Genomic DNA, 6,000 nt, shown 5'->3' on the forward strand with positions numbered 1-6,000 from the left:
TCAAGTGATTCTCCTGCCTCTCCCGAGTAGCTGGGATTACAGGTAGGTGGCACCACACCTAGCTAATTTTTATGTCTTTAGTAGAGACAAAGTTTCACCATGTTGACCAGGCTGATCTTGAACTCCTGACCTCAGGTGATCTGCCTGTCTTGGCCTCCCAAAGTGCTGGAATTACAGGCGTGGGCCACGCACCGAGCCAACTTTTTGAATCTTTTGTGGGGATGGGGTCTTGCTATGTTGCCCAGGCTGGGCTTAAACTCCTGGACTCAAGTGATCCTCCCTGCCTTGGTTTCCCAAACTTCTGGGATTACAGGCCAATCTACTCAACGTTGATATTGAGTAGAAGGCAAAATTCACATGGCTCCGGCCCAGCCCCTTTCTCTCTCAGGCACTTCAGTGTTAATATGCGCCTTGGTTTTGCTGCTGCCGAGTCTACTGTGCCCCTGGGCAAGGAAAGCAAAGGAAACCAGAGGGCCAGGCCCATGGACACTGGGGTGAGGGGCCAACAGGGTGCCCAGCAGTTGTTTCCACAGCCCCCACGTGCTCAGGGACCCTGTACGGGTGAACCGCCTGGATACTGAGCCTAGGCGGTGGAAAACTCAAAAGCAAGGGCAGGTTTATTCAGATCCCTGGTGGAGTTACAAGCTTGGTTTGGTTTTTGGTCACAGGCCCTAAAATGCCTGTATTCTGAGTTTACATAAAAATATAAAGCACTGGCCGGGCGCGCTGGCTCACACCTGTAAGCCCAGCACTTTGGGAGGCTGAGGTGGGTGGCTAACATGAGGTCAGGAATTTGAAACCAGCCTGACTAACATGGTGAAACCCCATCTCTACTAAAAATACAAAAATTAGCTGGGCATGGTGGCGCATGCCTGTAATCCCAGCTATTCGGGAGGCTGAGGCAGGAGAATCACTTGAACCTGGGAGGCGGAGGTTGCAGTGAGCCAAGGTGGCGCCATTGCACTCCAGCCTGGGTGATAAGAGTGAGACTCTGTCTTAAAACAAAACAAAAACAAACAAAAACCAAAATACAAAGCACAACATTTAACTTTGAAAAACATTAAAAAGAACCCCCAAAACCCACACCAAAAACAAAGGCTTGGTTTGAAAATCACCGAGGCCGGGCATGGTGGCTCATGACTGTATTCCCAGTACTTCGGGAGGCTGAAGCGGGTGGATCACGAGGTCAGAAAATGGAGATCATCCTGGCTAACATGGTAAAAACCCGTTTCTACTAAAAATACGAAAAATTAGCCAGGCGTGGTGGTGTGAGCCTGTAGTCCCGGCTACTCAGGAGGCTGAGGCAGGAGAATCGATTGAACCTGGGAGGCGGCGGAGGTTGCAGTGAGCCATGATCGCACCGCCGCACTGCAGCCTGGGCTACAGAGCAAGACTCTGTCTCAAAAAAAAAAAAAAAATCACCACCGAGATGCTGTTCTCCCTGGTGTGTCATCTGTGGGGTGAATGAAGGTGTGAGATACCCCATGGTGGTTTCTGTCAGTGAATCTGTAGTTGTCATATATTTTGAATACTTCAATATCATCGAACAGTTGCTGTGTCTTTAAGCACTTGATTTTATTGAAGCTACCTTCTTTCTTCCCTTCTTAGTCCCATTTCCCCTAGATGCATCCACGACTGCAGGAACCCCCCTGCCCCCACCAGGAGCCCAAAGATAACCATGTTCCCACCTGGAGTGGCCTCCCACCTCCAATGCCATCAGGGCTGGTGCAGCTTCCCCACTTGGTCAGCAACATCATGGCCAAGGAGTAGAGGACTTAGCCCAGGGTGAACAGCAGTGCACAGGTGAGGGGCCTGATGCAGAACAGAGAGGCCATGAAGAAAGCCAGCAGTAGCCAGGGCAGTGTCAGGTAGCTGCCTAGGAAGTGCAGGTTGAGCCTGTGGCCGCTGGCCAGCGTGGGCTCTGTGGGGTGGTAGCAACAGAAGCTGGCAAGGAAGTCATCTCAGGAACACAGAGCCGCCATCTGGTCTGCAAACTGAAGCGCAGGCAGTGGCACGGGGGCATGGGGTGGTGGCACCACAGGCCTCAGGACAGCTGCACCCCACCCCCACAGGCCACCCTGAGACTGCACCCCAGGCAGGAGCACCCAGAACCCTCTCTGAAGAGGCCAGGACAGCCCTCCTGCCCACTCACTCTGTGTTTGATGGCAGATGACAGCTGGAAGGATGCTCAGACCAAGCTGGTAATCTCATAACTCCAGAGGGGCTGCAGCTCCGGGTCCCCCTGGTACTCAATTTCAAACCTTTGCAGCCTGTTGATGATCTAGAAACCCAGGCTATAGGGTTGGGCCAGAAAACATGGCCCTGGCCAGGTGCAGTGGCTCATGCCTGTAATCCCAGCACTCTGGGAGGCCGAGGCGGGCGGATCACAAGGTCAGGAGTTAGAGACCAGCCTGATCGATATGATGAAACCCCGTCTCTATTAAAAATACAAAAATTGGCCGGGTGCAGTGGCTCACACCTGTAATCCCAGCACTCTGGGGGGCCGAGGCAGGTGGATCACGAGGTCGGGAGATCAGGACCATCCTGGCTAACACTGCGAAACCCCGTCTCAACTAAAAAAAATACAAAAAAAAATTAGCTGGGCTTGGTGGCGGGCACCTGTAGTTCCAGCTACTCAGGAGGCTGAGGCAGGAGAATAGCGTGAACCCAGGAGGTGGAGCTTGCAGTGAGCCGAGATTGCGCCACTGCACTCCAGCCTGGGCGACAGAGCAAGACTCCGTCTCAAAAAAAAAAAAAAAAAAAAAAGAAATTAGCCAGGCATGGTGGCATGTGCCTGTAATCCCAGCTATTCAGGAGGCTGAGGTGGGAGAATCGCTTGAACCCAGGAGGTGGAAGTTTCAGTGAGCCAAGATCATGCCACTGCACTCCAGCCTGGGCAAGAGAGGGAAACCTTGTTTCCAAAAAAAGAAAGAAGAGAAAAGGAAACATGGCCCCTGCACACAACTCAGAAGAGCCAAGCCATCTCTGCTCACAGGGGAGGAGGGAGCTGGGGACACGTCAGAGCCCAACCCATGCACCTCTGGGACTTGGGCCTCTCACCTGGTACTGGCCCAGGGGCGTGGGGATGAGTCTGTCCTCACCCGCGATGCAGTCCGGAGCTGCTTCTTTCCATTCTCATCCTGGATGGTGTCCAAGGCAAGTGTGAGAGACTCTGCGTGAGCTGCACTTCGCTGAGCTGCCAGAGAGAAGCTCCTCTGCCCTCAGTGTCAAGGCCAAGGAAGACCAGTCTTCACCCCACCAGCCTCTAACAGTGGCAACGAGAGCACCCGGACATGACACTCGGGGTGTGGGCCTGCCTCCCACAACACCGGGTTCATCTGCATGGGGCCTGGGACGGGTGCATGCTGACCATGGGCAAAGGGGGAGTGGATCCTTCGGGGAAGGGGACCCTAATGGCCGTGGGACAGGCCCCATTGCTCATAACCGGAATATCTGGTGCAGGTAGTCCAGGGCCTCCTCCAGGCACTCATCCATCTTCTGGACGCTGTCCTGCCCCATCTCGCCCAGTTCATGGCTGAATAGGAGCCGCTGGTGTCTGTGGGGCCAAAGCCCAGCCACAACAGGAAGGAGTGGCCAGCTGGAGTCTCCACACACTGGTCCTAGATGGACCTGGCCGTGTGCTTGGCCTGCGTGATGAGCTGAGCAAGGTGCAGGACCTGCAAGGGAGGCGAGGGCAGGTCACCGGCAGGATACGCCTGTACTGCCACCCAGGCAGGCTGGCTGGGGGCCCTAAGATGGGTGCACAGCCAGATCACTGAGTGACGGGAGGAGCAGCTTCTGCTGGAGGACTTTTAAAGACTAAAGAATGATCTTCTAAATGTGAAATTTCCCAACACTGCCTTCGTTATCAGAAACAAATCAGACTTTACTGAAACGGGGAAAGGAGATGTGCGTCAACTCTCCGCCCAACCTCCCTCCCTCCCGCCAGAACACAGCACTTCCCTGCCTCTGCTCAGCCCTGTGGCTCCAGGGGTCCTGTGAAGGGGCACCGCCAACCCACTCACCAGGGTGTAAGCCTCGGGCCCGAACATCGGGTGTACTTGCAGTCCTGGCCCTCCAGGCCATAGATGTGGCTCTTCACATTGAAGGAGGCATCAGTGACCACTGGTGGCCACTATGACAGGATGCTGCTGGCGAATGTGCAGGCTGTGAAGAGTCGGTGCTGGCGGTGGGGGATGACGAGCTCCGGCTCCAGGAACAGCTGCTCGAACTGGAAGGCAGGAGACGAACCTAGCGCCCACTTCCGGGGGTACAGAGAACCTGGTTGCTGCCCATAGGTTTTCAGGATGCCTCCGAGGTATCTGGGGAGCCATGACCCAGGGGTGTCCTCCTGAGGTCCTGCCCAGCAGTGTCTCCCATGTAGCAGGTGGCCGACATGGGGAGGGCAAATGAGGGAGCTGGTGGCTCACAGAGCCCCCAACAGTGTCTGCAGGAGGGCAAACACCAGGAGGAGTGACAGAAGCCAATGTCCAACCCAGCCAAGACAAACGCATGCCAGAGACCAAGACCGCCTCCCAAGGATGCTGCCACGAGTTGCCAGGGAGAAACTGTGGTGCCATGGGCCCGCAGCTTGGTCTGTGCAGACCCCCTCTGTGGGTATACCTGCGGTCTTCCACCCAGTGCCTGGTGCCTGGTGGCTGCAGGGCAGGCAGGGTCCAGCCGGTCTCAGACTTAACTGTGCAGTTATGGATGACAGCTCAGGGGACTGTTGGCAGGCAGGGAGGGCAGGACACAGGCAGGTGAGACCCAGGCCCTCTGAGGTTGCTGCATCCTTAGCAGGCCTGAGGCCCCTTTCCAAGAGGACTGAAGCCACCATGGCAGAGGCCAGCCCAGAGCCTGAGGGGGCTGAGGGAGGATCCCCCAGAGGGTCCAAAGGGGAAGGCCTCGGGCAAGGAAAGGAGAGGTCAGTGGCCACGCCAGGTGCCATGGAAGCCTGGGGGGGTCTGCTGTGAGGATCAAGCAGGAGATGAGGGGAAGGTGGCCACTGGTCTGCTCTGTGCTGGTAAGGAAGGGTTAAGGAACAGTTTGGGGGTCACCATGAAAATTTGTCTGGGCCAGAAGGGAGAGGGGACAGGTCACCCACTGCTTCCATGAGAAACCCATTCTAGGGCCTGGCGAAGTTGAGCCTAGGAAGGGCTGGTCTGTGCTCCACTCAGCAGCAGCTGGGAGAGGGCCAGGGCCAGGCTGACCCCAGCACAGGCCGCTGTCTTGGCCTCCACCCACTGGAGCAACATTCGCCCAGGGGAGCCAGTGGCATGTGAGGAGAGGGGGCCAGGGCTCACCATTTCTCAGACACACTGGGGCTGGGAGTTGCTGCTGGCAGCCTGCTTGTCAGCTGAATACCACCATGGCAGCAGGTAGCTCAGCCATACCTCCAGGACCTGTGGGGGAGGTGTGTGCTGAAGGCCCAGTGGCTGGGGCCAAATCCTCCGGTGGCCTGGAGCCCAGGTCCCCAGGTGGCAGCTAAGTTGGCTCTTCCCACGTCCCCCAGAGGGCGCAGGAGAGACGCGCACAGCCCTGTGAGGTTTGGTTCTCTCACTGCTCTTCAGAAGCCAGGGTCATGGGCGGGCTCTTCCTGGCCCACGGGACCCAGTGCTACCTGGTTGCGTAAGAGTAGAAACCTGTCTGGCACCAGACAGGTGGGATGGGGCAGGGCTTTGCTGTGCCTGAGGGTTGCCTTTGGAAACTGAAACAGAAAGAACAACGTGGCCCTCCAAGGCCCCCTCCTCTCCAAGGTCTCTGTGACAACACTTGCTCTCCTTCATCCACCCCAGGGGACCTCCCTCATTGGGGCACACAGAAGACACAGGCACACATGTGATGGGGCCGACACTCCTAGCTCTGAACAATGCGTCCAAGGACCAGTGGCCAAAGCAATGCCGCAGGAAGAGGTAGAGTTTCTGCTGGACGAACCTCGGGACAGCGGCCTGCAGAGGAGGGGAGGGTCACCAGCCGCTTGCACAGTAAGGTGGCCCTGCT

The 6,000-nt window shown here is 56.7% G+C and overlaps 1 pseudogene; it reads right to left on the bottom strand.

Moving 5' to 3' along the window:
- Positions 1-1,428: 1,428 nt before the first annotated feature.
- LOC129138534 (sphingomyelin phosphodiesterase 4-like) lies at positions 1,429-4,499 on the bottom strand (annotated as a pseudogene).
- Positions 4,500-6,000: the final 1,501 nt, after the last annotated feature.

Source organism: Pan troglodytes, chromosome 23, assembly GCF_028858775.2.
Source record: "Pan troglodytes isolate AG18354 chromosome 23, NHGRI_mPanTro3-v2.0_pri, whole genome shotgun sequence".
Classification (NCBI taxonomy): Eukaryota; Metazoa; Chordata; class Mammalia; order Primates; family Hominidae; genus Pan; species Pan troglodytes.